At 33.0% G+C, this 27,040-nt stretch overlaps 1 protein-coding gene across 1 annotated transcript in view; it reads right to left on the reverse strand.

Annotated features, from left to right (window-relative positions):
* Arid2 (AT-rich interaction domain 2) overlaps positions 1-27,040 on the reverse strand; it is a 187,256-nt gene that overhangs the window by 116,036 nt on the left and 44,180 nt on the right. The window lies entirely within an intron of this gene.

Raw genomic sequence — 27,040 nt, forward strand, 5'->3', positions numbered from 1 at the left:
AGTGGATTCTGGATTTGCTCCTGCTGATGAAGTAATTAATAAAGGCTGTACCAGTCCTCTACTACGAAATGTGGAAAAGAATAAAAAGCAGCAGTAAAAGTATCAAGTGAAAACATAGGACGTATATGAAAGCTTGGACTAGAATTTCTCTGTATCAGAGACAAGTTTATCACAGTATTTTTTTCCTGCTGACCTGTTGTACCAACGATGTTAAGTGTCATTTTCTTAGTTTTTCATTTTGTAAATATACTGTTCTTGTAAAATTATAATACTGAATAAAGTGATTATTTTTTACAACCCCCTTTAACATTTTTTGGAGATATTTCTGATTTTCAGAAGTTAATGTAAAATCAGGAAGCAAGATCTCTGAGAACTCTGAGAACTGAGAACTCTGGACTGCCGATCAGCTTCACTGATGGTGCTTTACCTTTAAACAGTGTGTGGGATAGTACGTTATTTCACATATGTATGCAAGACTGTTTCCTCAACAGTAAGATGTATGAAAGGAGCAGAAATAAATAATTTTTCTAATTAAAAAGAGAGGGGGGGGGGTCTCACTGAGTTACTTAGCGCCCTACTTTTGCTGAAACTGGCTTTGAACTTGTGATCCTCCTACCTTAGCCTCCTGAGCCACAGGGATTACAGGCATGCACCACCACACCCAGCTCCAAATTAACCATTTTTAAGTGTATAATTTTTTGAAATTTGAAATATTCATAATATTATGCACCATTGTCTCCATCTAGTTTCTAAATACTTTCCTCATCCTAAAGGAAACGGCATCAATACCAGTCCAACTATAAATCTGCTTTATGTCCTTACATTTGGCTATTGACTCTATAAACTGAACCCTAAAATACATGACCTTTTGGGTTTAGCTTCTTTTATTTAGCACAATATTTCTGAGGTTTGCCCATGTTGTAGCATGTCTTCAGAATATTCCCTTTTTATGACTGAATAATATTCTGTTATATTTATATAACACATTTGGCTTATTATTCATGCCTAGCTGATGGATATTTTGGGTTTTTTAATACCTTTTGGCTGTTATGAATACTGCTGCTTTGAACAGACCTATATGACAGCAGAATACATTACAATTCTTATTACACATAAAAAGCACAATTTTTCATATCTCTGGTTGTATACACAGTCTATTCACAACAATTCAAGTCTTCATACCTATACTTTGGATAATAATGATCATCACATTCACCATCATTAATAACCCCATGCCCCTCCCTTCCCCTCCAACCCCTCTGCCCTATCTAGAGTTCGTCTATTCCTCCCATACTCCACTCCCTATGCCACTATCAATCAGCCTTCTTATAACATTTGGCTTTTTGGGATTGGCTAACTTCACTTAGCATTATCTTCTCTAACTCCATCCATTTACCTGCAAATGCCATGATTTTATTCTCTTCTATTGCTGAAAAATATTCCATTGTGTATATATATATACCACATTTTCTTTAACCAACAGATTAGATCACTTGGAAGAAAGAACGTCAGATAATGAAGACAAAGTATACAATCTGGAAATAAAGTTGATCACACAGTGAAGAAACCATGAACAGAACATCCAAGAATGATGGGACAGCAACAAAAGACCAAATCTAAAAGTTCTTGGGATAGAAGAAGGCACAGAGTTTCAAACCAAAGGAATGCACAATCTCTTCAATGAGATAATATCAGAAAATTTCCCAAGCATGAAGAATTAGAAAACCAAATACAAGAGGCTTGCAGGACACCAAATGTACAAAATTCAACAGATCTACACCAAGGCATATTATTATGAAAATGCCAAGCATACAGAATAAGGATAGAACCTTAAAAATCACGAGAGGAGTCAGATCACATATAGGGGGAGACCAATTCATATCTCAGCAGATTTTCAACCCAGACCCTCAAAGCCAGGAGACAGTGGAACAACAACATATACCAAGCTCTGAAAGAAAATGGATGCAAACCAAGAATCTTATATCCAGCAAAACTAAATTTTAGACTTGATGATGAAATAAAAACTTTCCATAATAGACAAAAGTTAAAAGTATACAACTAGAAAGCCTGCACTATAGAACATCCTCAGCAAAATATTCCAAGAAGAGGAAATGAAAAACAATGATGAAAATCAGCAGGAGGGATTACACTAAAGGAAAATCTAATCAAAGGAGAAACAAAGTCACATTAAATACCAAAAATAAACAAAAATGGCTGGGAATACAAATCATGTCTTAATAATAATCCTGAATGGCAATGGCCTAAACTCACCAATCAAAAGACATAGCCTGGCAGATTGAATAAAAAAAAAAAAAAAGACCCAACAATATGCTGCCTCCAAGAGACTTATCTCATAGGAAAAGACATCCACAGACTGAAGGTGAAGGATTGGGAAAAATCATACCACTCACAAGGACTGTGGAAGCAAGCAGGGTTTCTATCCTCATATCAAATAAAGTAGACTTTAAACTAAAGTCAATCAAAAAGGATAAAGAAGGACACTACATACTGCTCAAGGGAACCATACAACAAGACGACTTAACAATTATAAATATAAATGCTCCAAACAATTGAGCATCTGCGTTCAAACAAACTTCTCAAGTTCAAGAGCCAAACAGACAACAACACAATAAGTTTAGCTGACTTTAACACACCTTTTCATCACTAGATAGATCTTCCAAACAAAAGCTGAACAAAGAAACTATAGAACTCAATAATACTTAGACTTAATTCACATATAGAATATTTATTTCATCCTCAACGAGAATACATTTTCTTCTCAGCAGCACATGATTCTTCTCTAAAATAGAACATACACTATGCCACAAAGCAACTCATAGCAAATATAAAAAAAGTGAAGATACTACCCTGCATTCCATCGGATCAAAATGGAATGAAATTAGAAATCAATGATAAAATCCATTTCAACACCTGGAGACTAAATAATATGCTACTGAATGATAAATGGGTTGCAAAAGACATGAAGGAGGAGATTTAAAAATTTTTAGAGGTTAATGAGAACAAAGATACAACATATTGAAATCACTGGGACACTATTAAAGCAGTTCTAAGAGGAAAGTTCATTGCATGGAGTTCATTCAATAAAAGAAGAAAAAGTCAATAAATAAATGACTTAACATTACATCTCAAAGCCCTAGAAAAAGAAGAATAAATCAACACCACAAGCAGCAGAAGACAGGAAATAGTTAAAAACAGAGCTGAATTCAATGAAATTGAAACAAAAGAAACAATTGAAAAAAATGACAGCTATCAAAACATATCAAAAAGATCATGCACCACAGTCAAGTGAGACTCATCCCAGGGATGCAAGGTCGGTTCAACATATAGAAATCAATAAATGTAATTCATTACATCAATAGACTCAAAGATAAGAATCGTATGATCACCTCAATAGATGCAGAAAAACACCCTTTTATGTTCAAAACACTAGAAAAACTAGGGATAACAGGAACATATCTCAACATCATAAAGGCTATCTATGCTAAGCCTCAGGCCAACATCATTCTAAATGGAGAAAAATTGAAGGCATTCCCTTTAAAAACTGGAAGAAGACAGGGATGCCCTTTTTTTTTTTACCATTTCTATTTAACATAGTTCTTGAAACACTGGCCAGAGCAATTAGACAGATGGAAGAAATTAAAAGGATACACATAGGGAAAAGAAGAACTCAAACTGGCACTATTTGCTGATGATATGATTGTATACCTAGAAGACCCTAAAGGTTCCACTAGAAAACTTCTAGAACTAGTAAATAAATTCAGCAAAGTAGCAGGATATAAAATCAATATCCATAAATCAAAAGGCATTTCTGTATATCAGTGACAAATCGTCAGAAAGGGAAACCAGGAAAACTACCCCATTTATAATAGTCTCCAAAAAAAATGTGTATATATATATATATATATATATATATATATATAAAATACTTGGGAATCAAATTAATGAAAGACGTACAAGATCTATATAATGAAAATTACAGAACCCTAAAGAAAGAAGTGAAAGAAGACCTTAAAAATGAAAAGATCTACCTTGCTCTTTGATAGGCAGAATATTATATAAATGACCATACTTCCAAAAGCACTATACAGATTTAATGCAATTCTGATCAAAATCCCAATGACATTCCTCATAGAAATAGAAAAAGCAATCATGAAATTCATCTGGAAAAATAAGAGATCCGGGATAGCTAAAGTAATCCGTAGCAGAAAGAATGAAGCAGGTGGCATCACTATACCAGAGTTTAAACTATACTACAGAACAATGATAACAAAATCAGCATGGTATTGGCACCAAAACAGAGTGGTAGACCAATGGTACAGAATAGAGGACACAGAGACTAACCCACAAAATTACAATTATCTTATATTAGATAAAGGTGCCAAAAACATGCACTAGAGAACAGATAGCCTCTTCAACAAATAGTGCTGGGAAAACTGGAAATCCATATGCAAGCAAATGAAATTAAACCCCTATCTCTCACCATACACAAAACTCAACTCAAAATGGATCAAGGACTTAGGAATAAAACCAGAGACCCTGCATCTAATAGAAGAAAAAGTAGGCCCTAATCTCCATCATGTGGGAGTAGGCTCAAACTTCCTTAATAAGACTCCTATGGCGCAAGAATTAAAATCAAGAATCAATAAATGGGATGGACTCCCAACTAAAAAGTTTCTTCTCAGCAAAACAATCTGTGAGGTAAATAGAGAGCCTATATCTTGGGAGCAAATCTTTAACCCTCACACATCAGATAGAGCTCTAATCTCTAGGGTATATAAAGAACTCAAAAAGCTAAGCACCAAAAAAACAAGTAACCCAATCAATAAGGTATATAAAGAACTCAAAAAGCTAAGCACCAAAAAAACAAGTAACCCAATCAATAAATTGGTCAAGGACCTGAACAGACACTTCTCAGAAGAGAATATACAATCAATCAACAAGATGAAAAAATGTTCACCATCACTAGCAATTTGAGAAACGCAAATCAAAACCACTCTAAGATTTCATCTCACCCCAGTCAGAATGGCAGCTACTATAAAGACAAACAACAATAAGTGTGACAAGGATGTGGGGAAAAAGGTTCACTCATACACTGCTGGTGGGACTGCAAATTGGTGCTGCCAATAATGGAAAGCAGTATGGAAATTTATTGGAAAATTGGGAATGGAACCACCATTTGACCCAACTATCCCTCTCCTCGATCTATACCCAAAGGACTTAAAAACAGCATACTACAGGGACACAGTCACATCAATGTTCAAAGCAGCACAATTCACAATAGCTAAACTGTGGGACCAACCTAGATGCCCTTCAATAGATAAAGGGATTAAAAAAAATTGTGGCATATATACACAATGGAATATTACTCAGCAATAAAAGAGAATAAAATCATGGCATTTGCAGGTAAATGGATGGAGTTAGAGAAGATAATGCTAGTGAAGTTAGCCAATTCCAGAAAACCAAATGTCTAATGTTTTGATATAAGGAAGCTGATTCACAGTGGGACAGGGAGAGGGAGCATAGGAGGAATAGCTGAACTCTAGATAGGGCAGAGGGGTTGGAGGGGAAGGGAGAGGACATGGGGTTATAAATGATGGTGGAATGTGATGATCATTATTATCCAAAGTACATGTATAAAGACACAAATTGGTGTGAATATACTTTGCATTCCTCTGTCACATATAAATTTAAAAAATAAATAAATAAACTGAAGTATGTTTACTTAAAAGAATCATTAAGAAACTGCAGAAAAATGAACATTTTAAAATAGTAAAACCAAGTCTACATATACCAGGAATTATAAATAATAACTATTAATAAATGTTAGAATTTATAAACAAATAATAGGATTTTATTTTTAAAATTTGAAATATATGCTATTTATAAGATAATTTATAAGTATGAAGAAAAACTGAAAGGGATGGAAAAGCTTTATCTGTTTCATTGTAATTGTATGAACTGGTAACTAAAATATTAATAAAAGGTAAAATAAGTTTAAAACAATATTATTTGGTTTAAGGAAAGTCACTATATAATGATGAAAATTTTGACCACTAGAAATATACAATAGCTCTAAACTTGTAGGCCCTAATAAACTGCCTCAAAATATTAAAGGAAAAGTCATTAGGAAAAAAAAAAAGAGAAAATGACAAGATCCACCATTATAAGGAGAGATTTCAATACATAAATTTGTTGGCACTTCAGGCAAAAAAAGTAATAAAGTTATAGAATAGTACAATGATTATCAACCTTAACCAAATAGATATATTTAAAATAGAAGTTACATATTCTTCTTAATTACATGGAGGTTATTCATAAAAGTTGACCATTCATTAGGCCATAAAGTCTCAACCAACATCAAAGAGCTACTATCACATAGACTACATCATTGACCGCTATACAATTATATTAGAAGCTACTTTAAAAATGTTAATTATCAGCCCAGTGGAAGATTTACAAATCCTGCAAGGAACCAGTTTGAGGTCTCAGGGATAAAATAAAATATAGTCCTAAATGTACAACAATCTTCCACTAGGCAAAAATAAAAAAAGTAGAAGCAATAGCAGCATGTACCATTATACCCAGGGGATATTTGAATAAAAGAGGATAATGTTCTCTGCTGAATTAAAAAAATAATATATTGTCAACTCACACTTTAAAAATGAGAAAAATGATACTAGAGATAGAGTTTTATAACCAGGATTTGAACCCACACCACCCATTTACAGAATCTAGAAATTTAGTAACTATTTTGAGATTCTGGTGGGCAATTAATAAATATTTGTTAAATGAGTAATAGTTTATCAGGCTTGTTTGAATACAGACCAGAATTGATTAAGTAAGGGAAAATAAACAGATTAATTTCCTTCCCCACCCCTTTACTCCTAAAGCACAGTTTTATTAGTAATATACAATGAGCCATTCTAGGGGCACCAGTCAGTGGCTATGGCATATTAACAGTAGAAAAATCAATTAGTAGAGCAGAAAATTCAAATGAAGTGACCACAAAAACTAAAGAATAATACTTTTTGAGACATGTTACTCTGACTTCATTTTTAGGATGACAAATTCCTTTTGAAACATCAGGTTAAATAGTTCAACATAACATACATGGTCTTAAAAGGAAACTTCTTTAGGATATCTACTTACACTCTCTTAAAAATATTGCCTTTAAGTTTAAATTTATTTTCTTTAAAGTTAGTTTTCAAATAACAGGTTGAGATATGTTGATTTTCTTTTCTTCAGAATTCCTTCTCTGCTTAAAAAAAAAAAAATAAGTGCTAGAAACCTTTAATTTGAGGAACACAAAAGAAAACTAATTTCCTTGAAACTTTTCACTATGTGGATATTATAAATTCTTGTATCCTGAGCAAATGGTGGGAGGGGTGGGGAATAACCAAAGGTTTCCAATAAAGTGTTTCTTTCATGTCTTAATACTTCTTTGGAAAAGTACTATAGTCAGTTAATTGCTCTTGATTACAAAAAGAAATCACTTTATAGAGAGGAATAAAAACTACATACAGTTAAGAATTGTAGTCTTTATTCAACAGCAGTATTGTGATAGAAGGTTGTGAAATAGAAGACACAATAGAATGCCAAAACATTCCTCGCATCCAATGGAAACATTATGGCCAGTGTCCAACACCTCCCTATCTGTCCCACCTTGCCCCCCAGTCTCTAGTAACCACAATTCTCTGAACTTTCCACATCTAATTTTTTTATTCCATATGTGAATGAGATCAGCTGGTATTTGTCTTCATGTACCTGGTTCATTTCACTTAATGTGCTCTAGGCTTTAGGTTCTCATAAATGATAGAACTTCATCATTTTTTATAGGTAAATCCTATTTCTTTGTTTATACATTCATGTATAAACAATATTTATTTATGTATACATGTTTTTTTATCCATTCATCTGTTGATGGACAGTTGGGTTGATTCCACATGTTATCTATTGTGATAACATAGATATAACATATTTATTCTGCAATAAACAGGGGAGGCAGGTGTTTCTTTGAATACTGATTTGATCTCTTTTGGATAAAATGAATAGTGGGATTTGCTGGATAATGGTAGTTCTGCATTCATTTATTTATTCATTCATTCATTCATTCATTTATTTTTCAGGAACTTTCATACTGTTTTCCCTAATGGCTATACTAATTTACATTTCTACTAACAGAGTATGCTTTCCCCGTTTCTCCATGCTGTCATCAGCATTTATTCTTTTTACTTTGATATCAATCATTCTACCAGGTATGAAGTGCTATCTCATTGTGATTTGCATTTCGCTGGTGACTACTGATAGTGAACATTTTTTCATACACTTCCTGGTTTTTTGTAAAATGTCTACTCATGTCCTTTGCTCATTTTTTTCAATTGGGTTTTTTAACTATTGAGCAGTTTTAGTTCTTTGTATATTTTGGATATTAGCTCCTTATCACAGGTATGATTTGCAATATATTCTTCCATTTTGTAGGCTGTCTTTTCACATTGCTGATAGTTTCCTTGACTATGCAGATGTATTTTACTTTAATGTTATCCCATTTGCCTATTTTATCTTTTGATGACTGGGCTTCTTGGGCACAAAAAATTTTTGCCCAGGTCAATATAATGGAGGTGTTCCTTTGTTTTCTTCTAGAACTTTCACAGTTTCAAGTCTTACATTTAACTCTTCAATCAGTTTTGAGCTGATTTTTATACACAGTGTGAGTATATAAGACAGAGGTTTAGTTTCATTCTTTTGCATATGGATATCTAGTTCTCTCAGCATCATTTATGGAAAGCACTATCTTTTCTCTATTTTGTGTTCTTGTGGCTGTTTATGTGAATACCATATTATTTAGATTACTACAGCTTTGTAGTCTATTTTGAAAATAGACTTTTTCCTTTGTGTTCAAGATTATTTTGCCTATTAGAGAGATCCTTTACAGATCCAGAAGAATTTTAGGAAAGAGTTTTTCATTTCAGTGAAAAATGCCATTGGAATTTTGGTAAAAAATTGCATTGAATTTGGGTGTATGAACAATTTTTATAATATTGGTTCTTCCAATCTATGAACACAGGATATCTTCCCATTTATTTGTACCTTCAATTACTTGAATAAATGCTTTAAATTAGTTTTCAGTATTCAGATCTTCTACTTCTGTGGTCAAACTTATTCCAAAGTGGGGTTTTTATTTTTTAGGTTTTTGTTTTGTTTTATTTATAATAGTTATACTTCATTAAGGGTATAATTCAATGCTGTGAATTTTTAAGTGTTGATTTTGTATTATGCAACTCTACTGAGTTCACTTATTAGTTTCAACAGGTTTTTGGTATCATCTTTACAGAAATTTCTATAAGATAATGTTGTCTGCAAACAGAGACAACTTCTTCCTTTCCAATTTGGATGCCTTTTATTTCCTTCTTTTGTGGAACTGTTCTGTAAATGTAAGAGGCAAGAGTAGTATCCTTATTTTGTTCTTTACTTTAAAAGAAAGGCTTTGAACTTTTCACCACTGAATATGGTGTCAACTATGGGCTCATCATAAACCACCTTTACAGAGTTGGGGTACATTCTTATCAGACCTAATTTGCTGAAAGTTTTTAACATGAAAGGATATTGAATTTTGTCATGTACCTATTCTGAACCTATTGAAATGATCATATGGTTTTTGTTGTTCTGTTAAAGTGCTGTATCATATTTATTGACTTGCATATGATGAATTCCAAGGATAAAATCCACTTGATTACAAAGAGTGGTCCTTTTAATATGCAATGGAATTTGGTTTGCTAGCATTTTGTTGAGGATTTAAGCATGTACATTCATCAGGGAAATTGGTCTGTAATTCTCTTGTAGTGTCCTCTCTGACCTTGGTTATCTGCATTATGCTGGTCTTATTCAATGAATTTGGAACATTCTCTCCTCTTCAGGGTTTGTTTTTGTTTGTTTGTTTGTTTGTTTTAAGGTTTGAGAAGGGATTTCATTAATTCTTTAACTGTTTGGTAGAATTTAGCAGTGAAACCATCAACTCATTGGCTTTTTTTTTTTTTTTTTGGATGAGGCTAGTTTTGGGGTTTTTTTGTGTATGTGTATGTTCCTAATTTTTTGTTTTCCTGATTCAATCTCCTTCCTCTTTATTGATCTGATCATATTTTCCATGTCTACATGATTTGGGCTTGGTAGATTGCATGTGTCTAGGAATTTATTGATTTATTCTGGATTATGCAATCTTCTGGCATATACTTGTTCACAGTAATGTTTTCATCCTTTGCATTTCTGTAGTATAAGTTGAAATGTCTCCTCTTTTTTAATATTTATTTATTTATTTTAGTTACCGGCAGACACAACATCTTTGTTGGTATGTGGTGCTGAGGATCGAACCCAGGCCGTACGCATGCCATAGGAGAGCACTACCGCTTGAGCCACATCCCCAGCCCCGAAATTTCTCCTCTTTCATTTCTGATTTTCTCTGTGTATATGTCTTCATTTTTGGTCTTAGTCTGCTAAAGTTTGTAGATTTTGTTTTTGTTTTGTTTTTTTAAACAACTCTTTCCTTGATCATTTCTGTTTTTCTCTATTTTATTTATTTCTTCATAATCTTTATTATGTATTTCCTTCTAAGTTTGGGCTTAGTTTTTACTTTTTCCAGTTCTTTGATGGGAATCTACTTTTTTGATTTAGGCAGTTATTGTTATAAACTTCCCTCTTAGAAGTGCTTTTGCTTAATCATGTGTTTCTATTTTCACTGTTAAGATATTTTAAATTCTCCTTTTAATTTCTTCTTTGATCCACTGACTCTTTAGAGCATACTGTTTAATTTCTATTTAATTGTGAATTTTCCAAAAATTCCTATTACCGATTTCTAGTCTCACACTATTGTGGCTGGAAAAGATACTTAATAAGATTTAATCTTCTTGGGGCTGGGGATGTGGCTCAAGCGGTAGCGCGCTCACCTGGCATGCGTGCGGCCCGGGTTCGATCCTCAGCACCACATACCAACAAAGATGTTGTGTCCGCCGAGAACTAAAAAAATAAATATTAAAAATTCTCTCTCTCTCTCTCTCTCTCTCTCTCTCTCCTCTCTCTCTCCTCTCTCACTCTCTCTTTAAAAAAAAAAAAAAGATTTAATCTTCTTAAATTCATTAAAATTTGTTTTGTGGCCTAACATGATTCATACTGGAGAACCTTTCGTGTCCACCTAGGAAGAATGTTCTGTACTGGTTTGTTAGGATGATTTGATTTAAAGTATTATAAATCCAATATTTTATTTTCTTTCTAGATTATCTGTCCATTGTGAAAGTGGTATACTGAAAATTTCTAGTCTTACTGTATTGCAATCTAAGGTAACTGAAGAAGGCATGTTGAAGGCCAAGACAGGATGAAAGCTAGGCCAAAAGCTAGTCCTCTCACACCAAAAAACAAAGTTATAAATGGCCAAAGAAACGTTCTTGAAGGAAATTTAAAATGCTACTCTGGGGAACATATGAAGGACAAGATAGTGGAAGAAACTTATTACTGACAGGGACAAAATGTGAAAGGCTGAATAAACGATCAAACCAGCCACAACATTACCTAATCCAGAGCAAGGCTCCAATTCTCTTCAATTATGTGAGAGCTGAGGCAGGCATAGAAGAAAAGTTTGATGCTGGAAGAGGTCAGTTCATGAGGTTTCAGTCTCTTCAACATGAAAGTTAAGATGAGGCAGCAAGGGGTTTTACAGAAGCTGCAGCAAGTTATCCAAAAGGTTTATATAAGGTGATTATATGGTTACAGATTTCAATGTAGACAAAATAGCCTTGTACTGGAAAATATCATTTAGGACTTTCATAGCTAGAGAGTAGAAGTCAATACCTGACTTCAAAGCTTCAAGTGACAGGCTTACTCTAGCATTAAAGTCCAATGCAGTTGGTAACTTTTAAGTTGAAGTCAATGCTCACTTATCATTCTGAAAATCCTAGGGCCCTTAAGAATTATATTCAACTTATTCTGACTGTGCTCTATAAATGAGAACAATAAAGTGTGGATGACAACACATTTGTTTATAACAACATTTATTGAATATATTAAATCCACTTTTGAGACCTATTGTTTAGGGGGAAAAAAGATTATTTTCAAAATATAGCTGCTCTTGATAATAACCGAAGAGCTCTGATGAACATGTACATCAAGATTAATGTTTTTATACCTGTTACCACACCATTCATTCCACATTCCACAGATCAAAGAGCAATTCTGACTTTGCCACAGTGATGCCTTTATGAATCTGGGCAAAATAAACAGAAAACTTTCTGAAAAGGTATCACCATTCTACATATCATTATGAACACTTGTAATTCATAGAGGAAGTTAAAACATTAACAAAAGTTTGGAAGGAGTCCAATCTTTATGGATGACTTTGAAGAGCTCAACAATTCTGTAGAGGAAGTAACTATATATGTGGTAGAAACAGCAAGAGAACTAGAAATAGAAATGGAGTCTGAAGATGCAACTGAATTGCTGCAATCTCATCATAAAACTTTAATGGATAAGGAGCTGCTTTTCACTGGATGAGCAAAGAAAATTGTTTCCTGAAATGGAATCTACTCTTGTGAAGATGCTGTGAACACTGTTCAAAGGACAATAAAGGCTTTAGAATACTGTATCAACTTTGTTGATAAAGCAGTGACAAGGTTTGAGAGAACTGATACCAACTTTTAAAGAAGTTCTACTGTGGGTAAAATGCCATCAAATAGCACTGCATGCCACAGAGAAGTCTCATAAAAAGAGACCATCAACGTGACAACCATCGCTTTTACTTTAAGAAATTGCCACAGCTACCACCCTGACCAGTCACCACCATTGACTTCAAAGCAAGATCTTCCACCAGCAAACAATTATGACTTGCTGAAGGCTCACATGATCGTTAACATTTTTTTACAATCTAGTATTTTAAAATTAAAGTATGTTCATTTTTTAGACATAATGCTATTACATACTTAACATAACTATAGTACAATATAAACATGACTTTTATATACATAGGGAAATTTAAAAAATCACGATTTACTTTATTGCAATATGTTTGCTTTATTGTGATCATCCAGAACTGAACCTGCAATATCTCCAAGGTATGCCTATAAGTTTTTAAATTTTCTTTCAAGATCCTCTCTGTCTCAGATTTTTGATAGTTCCATTTTAATGTTTTGGTGTAGTCGTATTTGAGTTGACTTGTAAGTAGAATCTTCTGACTTTCCTGTACCTTGATATTTGTATCTTTCCTGACATTTTGAATGTTTTCAGCTACAATTCATTTCTCTTCTCCTTTTCAAAATCCTGTAATATGAACATTTGCTCTTTTGATGCTATGTCATTAACCATATCAGGTTTCTTCATTACTTTCCTCTTTTTTCACTTGACTGTATATTTTCTAACCTAACTTTGAATTCATATTCCTTCTTTTCCTTGACCAGTTTTGCTATTGATACTCTCTACTGAATTTTTCACTTCAGTCATTGTATTTTTCACTTTGAGAATCTTTTTTTTTTTTTTAAATAACTTCAATTTCCTGGTTAAATTTCTCTTTGGTTATTTATTCTTTTTTAATATTTATTTTTTAGTTTTAGGTGGACATATCTATTTTACATTTATGTGGTGCTCAGGATCGAACCCAGTGCCTCGTGCATGCTAGGTGAGCGCTCTACCACTGAGCCACAACTCCAGCCCCGTGGTTATTTATTCTTATTCAATCTTTTTGTTCAACTCATTCTCTGCATTTTCTTGAAGTTCACTGACCTTTAAAATGATTCTTTTGAATTGTCAGACATTTCATATATTTCCATTTTTTTAATTCAGCTACTAGTGTTCTTTTGGTGGTGACATGTATCCTTGCTCTTTCTTATGACCTTATTTTGATGTTTATACATTTGATGAAGTTGTTACCTCTTCTAGCAATTATAGACTAGTTTCACTATTACACAAACTTCCCCTGTAGGGCTGTGTAAGAATGCTTGTTGGATGGGATGCAGCAATTCCAGAACCAGCTAGATCACCACTGTGTAGCAGTGTGCATGGAATGTGTGTGCAGCTCTATCAGCTGAGGTTGGTGTTGTTGAAGATTATAGGGATCTTTAACAGCCCTAACTGGACGTACATGGTAGCAACAAGACTTGTTGGGATCTTAGGTGGTTATGATTCCTCAGATCCTCTCACTGTCTTTCTCTCACCAGAGAAGTTGTAGGCAAGGAGATCCTACTTGGCACTGTAAGGATCTTATAATGACTCAGATAGTATTACTCCACAAAGCTATGTAATATTAAACTATAAGTAAAGGTTTTTCTTATATATCTTTTTTTTTCATGGTCCTCTCTATACAATACATAGCAAATTCATTATTTTTTTCTTTCTTCTTCTCCTTTATTTACTTATTTTTTAATGCTGGGGATTGAATCCAGGGGCACTTACTACTAAGATACACACCCAGCCCTTTTTATTTGCTAAAGTTCAAAGCTCAACAAGTGATAAAACCAGAATTCAAACTTGTTTAACTTTAGAGTCCTCAAGTTCTCCTCTCTCCATTGTTTGCTGCTTTTATCCCATTTTTCCTTACCTCTATTATGGAAGAAATTAAGAAAATAAGGAAGGTTTCTTAACAGCCTATAAATCTGATAGAAAATTCTCTAGTTAAAAGAAAATTTTCCTTTCTAAAGTACAACATAAAATTTAGACAACTCAGTGTAACACAGAACTAGGGACCATGTACTTCTTAAAGCCAGTATAAATGATATTATAGATAACATCAATTATGAATATAAACAATTATGTATAAACTAGCTATCTATAGAAAGATAGGAGTTTAAATAACTTTTTATTTTTCTGTGGTTTCCTTCTAAAGGAGTCAATACTATAATCACAAAAGCATCAAATACAAACATACGTAAAAACCACTCAGTTTTACAAAATGATTCAAAATGTAAATAATCCAGAATTTTCAAGTGGGTTTTTTTATTGTGTCAGTGGAAGTTAAGCACTTTACATATACAGCAGTACTATGTGATTGGTCCTATTATCATTCCCATTTTACAGAAGAGGCAACTGAGGCACAGAAAATATTAATTTTCCCAAGGTCATACAGCTAAGAAAGAGTACAGTTGGGATTTAAACCCCAACATAAACCAAGTCTCACAAATTTATAATGTATTTTTCAAATAAATAAGGAGCTATAACCTAGTCATGAGACATAAAAGTTATTCATTCTTCACTTTTTCATGGTGTTCAGGGTCAAACCCAGGGACCTGGGCACAATAGGCAAGTGCTCTACCACTGAGCTATACCACCCAGTTCCGGATATAAGATTTCTAAAGAATTTGCCATAAGTGTATATCACTAGAAGCACTGGATACACATTTATTAAATAAATGAAATTATAGGAAATCAGTGTTATAATTTATAAATTTTATATTAGGAAATTTCCAAACACTGATTTTCATTTAATAAATTATAGCTAAGCCATTCCATTTCCCCATTTTTAGAATCTCAAAACAAATAATGGGATATATACATTTATGAAGATTCACTTTTAGTAATCTTTTTCTTTATTACACTGTTAACTTTATTAGCTTTAAGATTTAAGATAGCAAATAACAAAATTTATAATCATGTAATAAAATGCACAAGGAGTCTCTGACTCAATAAAGTAAGCAAAACACATGGTTTACTTATATGCTGATCCTATTTTAAGCTGAAATATTTTATCCCACGTGTTGACCACTCTACCAAGGAACTATATTAATCATGAGAGATATGGGGGGAAAAATAAGTATGGCATACTAACAGAACTAAAGATGAGGTTTCATTAAAAACTGTTTATTTCCTTACTTTTGTTGTTTTGGTAAAATCACTGAATTAACAAATTAATAGGTAGTAAGAATTTGCATTGCTCATTTTATTTTGCCTCTATCATAACTATTTTTTAGACCTCTACTCCTCCCTGGACCTTTATATATATTTTTAGGAAGCAAGCTGTTAATTGTTATCCATAACCAATGAGAAGTAACCACTGTTGTCAGCTTAGTGCAAAATTTTTCTAAACCAATGTCTTACCCAAACTGCATATTGGTATCGCTTGCACATTTTTAAAATATATTCAATGCTGAGGTTCTCCCTCAGATCAAAAAAGATAAAATTTCTGGATGTGAGATATCCATACCTGTGCTTTTTGTTTGGTTTATTTTAAATATTCTAATTGTTGCTAAAATGCAGCCAGAGTTGGAAAATAACTGTTTTATATCTTCTGTTGTCATACTCAATACTCTCTCACACACTCTCATTTCATGTTAAAACTACACAAATTGTGTTGCATTTACAGCTCATTATCCTTTTCATCAGTAGCACAGTATTCTAAGTCATCTTTCAAATGCAAGGTTAGGTAGTTTTCAAATTTTTTTTTAACAAACAGAACTGTCATACATATCTATGCACATTCATTTTTGCATTTTTTCCTATAATTTCTTTGGAATAAACTTCCATTCATTAATTCAAAAAGTAATTTAGTGTCAACTGTGTGAAAGTTACCCTTCTAATGCTATACTAGTGCTTTATAAACTTCCCTGCCTGCTCATTTAACACCTACTAAGAAAGCAGTGAGTTTTGTTTTATACAACAATACTGCATCAAAAAGGCAGTGCACCACTATTAAGTAGGGTTCATCCCAGGGATGCAGTGTTGGTTCAACATATGGAAATCAACAAACATAATTCATCACATCAACAGACTTAAAGATAAGAATAATATGATCATCTCAACAGATGCAGAAAAAGCATTCAACAAAATATAGCATCCTTTCATGTTCAAAACACTAGAAAAACTAGGGATAACAGGAACATATCTCAACATTGTAAAAGTTATCTATGCTAAGCCCCAGGCCAATGTCATTCTGAAAGGAGAAAAATTGAAAGCATTCCCTCTAAAAACTGGAACAAGACAGGGATGCCCTCTTTCACCACTTCTATTTAACATAATTCTTGAAACACTAGCGAAAGCAATTAGACAGGTGAAACAAATTATTAAGGGATACAGATAGGAAGAGAAGAACTCAAGTTATTACTATATGCCAATGATAACCTTCTATACCTAGAATATCCAAAAAATTTCACCAGAAAACTTCTAGAACTAATAAATGAATTCAGCAAAGTAGCAGGATATAAAATCAATACCTATAAATCAAAGGTATTTCTGAACATCAGTGACAAATCCTCTAAGGCAAACTAGGAAAATTAACCCATTTACAATGGCCTCAAAAAAAAAAAAAAAAAAGGCTTGGAAATCAACTTAACGAAAGAGGTGAAAGACCTCTACAAGGAAAACCACAGAACATTAAAGAAAAAAATTAAAGAGGACCTTAGAAGATGGAAAGAGCTCCCTTGTTCTTGGATAGGAGAAAATTGTCAAACTGACCATACTACCAAAACCACCATACAGATTTAATTCAATTCCAATCAAAATCCCAATATCATTCCTCAAAGAAACAGAAAAAGCAGTCATGAAATTCACCCAGAAAAATAAGAGATCCAGAAGAGCTAAAGCAATCCTAAGCAAGAAGAGTGAAGCAGGTGGCATCACTATACCAGACCTTAAACTTTACCACAGAGCAATAGTTATAAAAACAGCATGGTATTGGCACCAAAACAAGAGTGGTAGACCAAAGGTACAGACTAGAGGACACAAAGACAAACCCACATAAATACAGTTATCTCATATTAGACAAAGGTGTCCAAAACATATATTGGAGAAAAGATATCCTCTTCAACAAATGGTACTGGGAAAACTGGAAATCTATATGCAATAAAAAGTAAGCCCCTATCTCTCACCATGCACAAAACTCAACTCAAAGTGGATCAAGGACCTAAGAATTAAACCAGAGACCTTGCGCCTAATAGAAGAAAAGGTAGGCCCAAATCTTCATCATGTCGGATTAGGCACTGACTTCCTTAATAAGACTCCTATTGCACAAGAAATAAAATCAAGAACCAATAAATGGGATGGACTCAAATTAAAAAGTGTCTTCTCAGCAAAAGACAATCAATGAGGTGAATAGAGAGCCTACAGAATGGGAGCAAATTTTTACCACATGCACATCAGATAGTGCACTAATCTCTAAGATACATAAAGAACTCAAAAATCTTAACACCAAAAAAGCAACTGACCCAATCAATAAATGGGCTAAGGATCTGAGCAGACACTTCTCAGGAAAAGATATACAATCAATCAACAAATATATGAAAATATGTTCAACAATTAGAGAATGCAAATCAAAACCACTCTTAAGATTTCATCTCACTCCAGTCAGAATGGAAGCTATTAAAAATAGAAACAACAATAAGTGTTGGCGAGGATGTGGGGAAAAAGGCATACTCATACACTGCTGGTGGGACTGCAAATTGCTGCAACCAATCTGGAAAGCAGTATGGAGATTCCTTGGAAAACCTGGAATGGAACCACCATTTGACCCAGCTATCCCACTCCTCGGTTTATACCCAATGGACTTAAAAACAGCATATTACAGTGATGCAGCCACATCAATATTTATAGTAGCACAAGTCACAATAGCTAAATTATAGAACCAACCTAGATATAATTTAGTAGATGAATGGATAAAATGTGGTATATACACACATGTGTATATATGCACAATGGAATATTGCTCAGCATTAAAAGAGAATAAAATCCCCTCGTGGCTTAAACCAATCAGTTCAAACAAATCTCCCTCTTGTACTAACCAATCACTCTTACCCAACTTGTTCCCGCCAGTGAATGTGCTAATCATGTTTTAGAGTTGTTTTATGATTTTCCCACGGTGTGTGATGATTTGCTAAGAGATGCTATGATGTATGTGAAGTCCCTGCCTACCCTAAAGAGTGTATAAAACTGCTGCAAACCCTGGGCTCGGGGCCTCTCAGTGTCACCAGTTGCTGTATGTGCGCGGAGGACCGAGCTAGCTCGCAATGAACACCTCTTTGCTGCTTACATTAAAAAAAAAAAAAAAAGAGGGAGAGAGAGAGAGAATATAAAATCATGGCATTTACAGGTAAATGGATGGAGTTGGAGAATATAATGCTAAATGAAGTAAGCCCATCCCCCCAAAACAAATGTCCAATGTTTTCTCTGATATAAGGATGCTGATTCATATTGGGGATTTGCGGGGGGGGGGGGGGGGGGGGCGGCAGCATGGAAGGAATAGACAAACTTTAGATAGGACAAAGGGAGGGAGGGGAAGGAAGGGTGAATGGGGATACGAAAGACGGTGGAATGAGCCAGACATCATTACCCTAAGTACACGTATGGAAACACAAATGTTGTGATTCTACCTCGTGTACATCCAGAGACATGAAAAATTGTGCTCTATTTGTGTAATATTGAATAGCATTCTACTGCCACATAACAAATTAGAATAGAATTTTTAAAAAATTTCTAAAAATATAAAAAAGAATAGTGCTTCTACAATGTGTCAAAATGCATTCTACTGTCATATATAACTAATTAGAACAAACAAAACAATACAAATAAAATTTTAAAAAAAAGAATTGTGCTTCTAAAACTCATCCACAAAGTATGAGCTTCTCAATATCTTAACAGACAGCTTTTTTGGTACACAAGGATTTCTTGTTCAATTAACTTTGAGTAATACTGGTTTAAACAGTTTCCTTTAGCTAAAAGAACTTAGAAATATAGTAATATGCATAGTGGCTTTCTTAAACTAGCATACAATATGCAGCTTTTCTCAGACTCCCAAAATGTTCACATCTTATAGGGCAATTTATAAAGTTCTGCCTTGAGAAATTCAAGGCAGACTGAGCAGATCAGTCATATTCAATAAGCACAATTCTCCATTTTTAAAAGCCTGAAAACTGCAACTGTGGTAAAGTCTTTCAAATTGATTCAAGGCATAAAAAAAAAAAAAAAAAACACTTCTAAGAAAACTTAGCTATTAATAACTAAAGTGAATTTTCCTTATTTTCTCTAAAAATAAATCTGTGATACTTAATGTAAGGCTTGCAAAAGATGATCACTGATAATCTAAAATATAATCAACATTTTATATCTTAAAGACTCAGTTTTATTAAGGAAAGTATTCATTTTTTATAAAATCTGATGTGCCTTTCTTATAAATTTGCAAGCATATTTATATATATATAAAATATATATACCAACAATGGAGACTTTCAAAAGTAGTAGTTCAGATTACAATCAAGAAAATATTTCTTGGGCTGGGGATGTGGCTCTAGCGGTAGCGCGCTCGCCTGGCATGCGTGCGGCCCGGATTCGATCCTCAGCACCACATACCAACAAAGATGTTGTGTCCGCCGAGAACTAAAAAATAAATATTAAAAATTCTCTCTCTCTCTCTCTCTCTCTCTCCTCTCTCTAAAAAAAAAAAAGAAAATATTTCTTAAGAAAAAAGTTTCATATGTTCAAAATACATAGAAGATTAACATGTAAAAAGATAATTTTAAAAAATTACAATTGAGAATTAAGGATAAAATATGAAAATATGGGAAATGTATCTTTAATATTAAAATTTTATTAATCAAATTTTTGTTATGAAGCTTTATACTGATACTTCATTCTGAAATTAGCATACTGTACCTAACTTAACTTCAAGATTATTTCAATAATTAATTACTTTTAGAGTGTGTGTATGTATGTGTGAGTATATATCTTATGAACTACAAAAATTGCTGTACTTCATACAGGCATCAACTCAAGGTCCATTTCTAAAAGCTTGATACTCAGACATTTATTATTGGGAGGTTGTAAAAACTTTCAGAGGTGGGGCCCTAATAAAAGGTCTTATTATATTTTACTCTCCTTCTCTCTGTGATTATATGAGATAATAATGTCTACATAATGAGATAAAATGAGATGAATGATGTATACACTGAGGTATAGCATTGGGCTACTAGATATGGGCTACTTGAATACAAGTGCTGCACTAACACAACATTTAATCTGATGACCAAGGCAGTGAATACAGCGGACAAAGATAATTCATGTTCTTGGACAGGATGGGTACAGGACAGCACAAAATTTCATAATTCTACTCAGAATGGCATACAACTTAAAACTTAAATTGTTAATTTCTGAAATCATCTTTTTAATATTTTGAGTTGGTGATTGAGTGGGAGTAACTCAAACAGCAGAATGGAAAATCACAAATAAGATGAGCCTATTATAGTAAAACTTTGACCACAAATGGTCCCCCACTTAATATAATTCAATTGAAGACTTTTTTCAATGATGCTAAAGTGATATGAACTCAGTGGAAACCATACTTTGTTTTTGAATTCTGAACTCAAAATTCTGAATTTTAATCTTTTCCCAGGCAGGCGATGTCAGTATGTGGTACTCTTGCAATTCCAGGCAGTAGTATGAGCCACAACACCCAGTCAGCCACAAGAGCATAAGGTTAAAAAAACTGGCATTCGACAATGTACTATGTTGTTAAACTGTAATATTAAGTAAGTTAAGGGTATTAAATGCATTTTCAATTTATGATGGGTAATCATTGTAAATCGAGGAGCTTCTGTACTCTATTGGTTAGTTCTCAATGAAGCAATTACTTCTTCCTTGCTTTGAGAAATAACTATAGCAATATTAATTCTAAGATATATTACCATAAAGAAGACATAAATCATATCACTATTCATATGATTAAACAGAAAACAAAACAGTGGAAAGATTCCTATCCTAATAGAATTCATTTTTTAACTCACTTAAAAGGTTATTGATTCATAAAAAGTTCCAAGTTTTAAACACTCTTTATAGTTATTTTAATTTTGCAACCCCAAACTACCCCTAATATAAGTTCCATCAGAGATTTTTTCAGTTTGTTTTATGGATATATCCTCAATATCTACAAAGTGTGTGGCACACTATACATATGCTCAGTAAATAATTTATTCATTAAATGATGAATAAATTTATCAAAATCTGCTAAATTATAGCTACTATTTTATTTAGCAACTATGAAATGCCAGGTACTATGCTAAATACATGTATTATGTTTTTCAATCCTTAAAAGATTTGTTTTAAATCTTCATTTAATAGATAAGAAAACTGAGACCTAGAAGTTAGACAAACCAATCTGTTATAAAAACTGTAAAGAGGAGGAATGATTGATTGATAGATAGATAGATAGATAGATAGATAGATAGATAGTGTTTTTGTTTTGTTTTGGTACTAGGGATAAAACCCAGGGACACTCTACCACTAAACTACATCCCTAGACCTTTATATTTTTTATTTTGAAACAGGGTTCAATAAATTGCTGAAGCTGTCCTTGAAAACTTAGTGATCCTCCTGCCTCAACCTCCAAATTTGCTGGGATTACAAGGGTGGGTACCATTGCACCTGGTAAAGAGACATAATCTTAATAAGACACTAAGGAATCAGCCAGGCATTGTGGCATACGCCTTTAATCCCAGCATCTTCAGAGGCTGAGGCAGGAGGATCTTGAGTTCAAAGCCACCCTGAGAGGCCCTAAGTAACTCAGTGAGACCCTGTCCCTAAATAAAATACCAAAAAGGAATGGGGATGTAACTCAGCAGTTAAGAACCTGTGGATTCACTCCCCAGTATCCCTGCCCCCCCCAAAAAAAAGACACTAAGGAATCAAATTTCAAAGCAGCATTCTGAAACTTGTAGGCAAAAACTGCTTTGCCTAAAACTTGAAAAAGTAGCAAACACCTATTTTTCTAAACAGGAACAATATTTTCTCAGTATTCAATTTTCTCTTTTAGCTACACTGTTTCAATAACAATTTAAATGAAACAATCTGTCAAACCTTGTTGATTTGGCAAAACTAAAGTAAAGGGTATTACAGGAGCATATGTCTATAATCCCAGCAGCTTGGAAGGCTGAGGCAGGAGGATCACAAATTCAAAGCCAGCCTCAGCAACTTAGCAAGGCCCTAAGAAACTCAGAGAGACCCTGTATCTAAATGAAACATGAAAAAGGGTTGGGGATAAGGCTCAGTGTGTTAAAGCACTCCCCACCCCCTATTCAATCCCTATTACCAAAAAAGAATACTACAATAAAAAGCAGTGTGATTATCAGAGGCAAGATGAATTTGAAATTTAAGTTTACATCTATTAATCCAATGATGATCTCCAATAGATCCCCTAGCCAGAATGATCAAATATTTCCAAATCTCCTGTTGACAAATTTCTACTAAATTACATTCTAATTTAAATTGATAAAGTCCAAGAATGAGCTTTCTAAAGTAATCTATTTTAAATTATAATATAAAGTGATAATATTTTTATTTTAACAATATTTGGTAGAATAAGTTACAATTGTTCTCAAATGAAATCACAATGATTTCTTTAGATGCAATAATGATAGAGTGTTGAGAAGAATAATATTTAATTAGCACCTTACCCACTGCCAGTAGTGGTTAAATTGGCTCAATGTTTTTGAACATCAATTTGGCAATACATATTAAGAATGTTGAAAACAACTGATTTCTCTGACTCAGTAATTCCCTCTCTAGGAGTCTAGAAGAAATATAGATAAAGATTTACAGATGTATATAAAGATTTATGGACAGAAGGGTTCACTGAATAATTTATAATAGTAAAATGGTACCATAAATGTTTGGCAATATGAAAAAAAGCTGACATAATTTTGAAACTAGCTTTGAAGACTAGTTAAAGACATAGATAAGTTCTTGTGTTAAAAAGCAATACATGGGGCTGGGGTTGTGTCTCAGTAGTAGAGTGCTTGCCTAGTATGTGTGAGGCACTGAGTTCAATTCTCAGCACTACATATAAATAAATAAAATAAAAGATCCACAGACAACTAAACAATATTTAAAAAAACAATAATACAGGAGGATATGAGTGATCCCCATATTAAAAATTATTTTTAAGAAGACTGGGAGAAAATAAACCGAAACATTAAGTGTGATTATTTCTGAGTGACATAATCACATTAATTTAGTTTCTTTCAGATACTTTTTCAGATTATACCAGGTTTTCTACAATGAACAAGTGTTACCCTTGGAATGAAAAATTAGTCCATTATTTTCAAAGAGTTAAATATGAATGATTAAGTATTATTTTATTTTTAATTTTAAAATATAAATTATTATTATATAAATGATTTATTAAAATTCAAAAATTAGTTTAAATAAAAGTGTATTAAATAGAAGCCCTAAAAATCCAATTTTCTTACTGATTTAAATAAATAAACATGCAGAAACTGCTTATTTATGTTTACAGGCCGACATACACTATATATAATTTTGAAGCATATATTGATCAATCAAGTCCTATAGTTATTTTTTTACTATTACTCTTTCTATAGAATTTTTTATTTGCCTCCCCTTTTCTAACTATCTATATATCTACACTAAAAAGTATTAACAGACTTCTAACAATTCTTTTTTATACACAGCAGTATATCTTTAGCCTCTATCCAGAATTATGGAGCTAGAGAAGAATAAAATGAAAAATAGGAAACAACACACAAAGTTATCCTTATCTCTGCCATCTATATATACTGAATCTATAAGTCTATTTCTGAAAGAGAAAACCGAGGCCAACACTGGGGTTTTAACAATAGTTATTAGCAAAGTTGCTAGATAGTCCAGTTTGTTATAATTTTACTTATTTGTCATAATATAAAATTTAGAGAATGGTAACTAAACCTAGGACCTTATAATCCAAGACAAAATGTTAGCTTAATGTGTAAATTAACATTTAACATATAAGTTAGTCGAACAAAAATAACACACGTAATACCTACATTGAAAGAGAATTAGGGACTAGATTCATTAAGAGTTTAGAAGTATAACCTGAATATGAAAAATACATAACTCTTAGAAAAACTAAGGTGGTCACCAGTTGAAACACCTCAATATAAAAGTACTACTTCTGCATTATTAGAAAGCAAGGGCCATAGATTTGGCAACCAAAGATAGCATAGCTTTCTAAATGTAATGTTTTTGTATCTCCTACATCTTATACATACACTATCATTTCAATAGTAATTCAGTCATTATGGATACATTAGTTAAAGCATTATTACTTATTATACTATAATTAAAAATAAGCAACCTCAAATAGATTAACAGTACTATTATAGGAATTCAAATCTGGAATTCCTTTCACCATTATTTAAAGTAACACCGCTATACAATATATATTTACATCATGAACTTTTAGAAAATTGACTTTTATTCTTTATGTGATTATAATTTTCAGCATACTATCTTTTAACATATATTGTCACTGATTTCCATGTTGAAAGTTACTATGGAAGCATGTGCATTTGCTTTTTCTTTTCTTTTAATCCCTTGATTTCATGCCTCAGAAGTCTGTTTAACTCAGCAACACCCCAGTATAAAACAATATACATTCCCAGTTCAGGGTTCTGGATTAAATTTTTTGAAGATTTTATTTCATAGTGATTTGCAGAAATACTGTACCTATCCTGATCCCTTGAAGTAATAGTTCTCAAACCTGTTTTTTTAAAAAAACATTTCATATGTGGTATGTGTGTGTGTGTGTGTGTGTGTGTGTGTGTGTGTACACACAATGGAATATTACTCACAATAAAGAAGAATAAAATTATGGAATTTGCCAGTAAATGGATGGCACTGGAGACTATTATGCTAAGTGAAATAAGCCAATCCCCCAAAATAAAGGCCAAATGTTCTCTCTTATATGTGGATACTAACACACAATAAGGTGGGGAGGAAAGATTAGAAGTTCACTGGACTAGACAAAGGGGAATGTAGGGAACGGATGGGGTATGGGAATAGGAAAGATGGTAGAATGAATTGCACATAACTTTCCATGTTCATATATGAATACACAACCAATGAAACTCCACATCATGTACAATCACAAGAATATGATCCTAATTAGGATAAGTTATACTTCATGTATTTATAATATACCAAAATACACTCTAATGTCATGTATATCTAAAAGAAAAAAATTAATTTAAAAAAAAAATAAATAAAAACTTTCATATGTCCTATTTGGGCTTCACTAATAATTTGGACAATTTATCTTCCCACAAGTAATACAAATTTAAAACACAGTAGGAACAAAAGAAGAATAAGCAAATTGCATTAAAATCAAGTAAACTTAATTCAGTGAGTCGTTTTCTGAATAGCAATTCCCAAACTTTTGCAGCATCTGAATCACCTCAAACACCTGATTAAAACACACATTTACTAGTATAGCCTAACTCCATAGTGTCTGATGCAGTGGGTCTAAGAACCTACAAAATACTAATGCAGCTGATCTAGGAACCTCAGAAAAACAGTGCTATAGAATCTCATGAAGAACATTGTATGAGGAGGAAAAAAAAATAACTTATGTTAAAAATTCTCTAATTAGAAATTTAAAAAATATTCAAATACTTGTCAGCAAATACTTTCTTCCATACCAAGTATTAATTAGTTACTAGAAATAAATTTCAGAGAAAGATGGTACCACTGGATTTCTCCAATTCACTATTATAACATAAACAGAGTGTTAATTCTTCAAAAGCTTAAGCTTACCTGCTACATATTACTGAGGTAAATATTGGTAATGAAGTACTTCAAGAAAATAGAAAAGAATCCTAAATAACTTATGAAATGAAAAGATTAGTATTTAGTGTATTTACACCGAACTGTGTTTGCATCCGTATGGTAGAGGAATCAACACTGTTAAGTTTTATATCAGATATACCTAAAGCGTAATCATGGCTTCATGAAACCACTTAGCTTCTGTAACACTGGTTGAGCTGACAAGTTGATCTCTCTTCTCCTACCATGCAGAAGAGCATTTCAATTTGAAGGGCTTCCTGCTCTTCATGAAAACACTAAAGTTCAGAGGATCAAATTATAAGAACAGAAATGAATAAGTTTTCAAAAGAAATCCAAGAACTTCTGAGAGACAACATATTGAAAACTTAAAATTCCTCTTTCACTTGAATTCAATGATTGTGCCCTGACCAAAACATTTAAAAGGCAATACAAAAAAGCAAGAGGACATCTCTTAGAG

This window comes from Urocitellus parryii, chromosome 5 (genome assembly GCF_045843805.1).
Source record: "Urocitellus parryii isolate mUroPar1 chromosome 5, mUroPar1.hap1, whole genome shotgun sequence".
Lineage (NCBI taxonomy): Eukaryota > Metazoa > Chordata > Mammalia > Rodentia > Sciuridae > Urocitellus > Urocitellus parryii.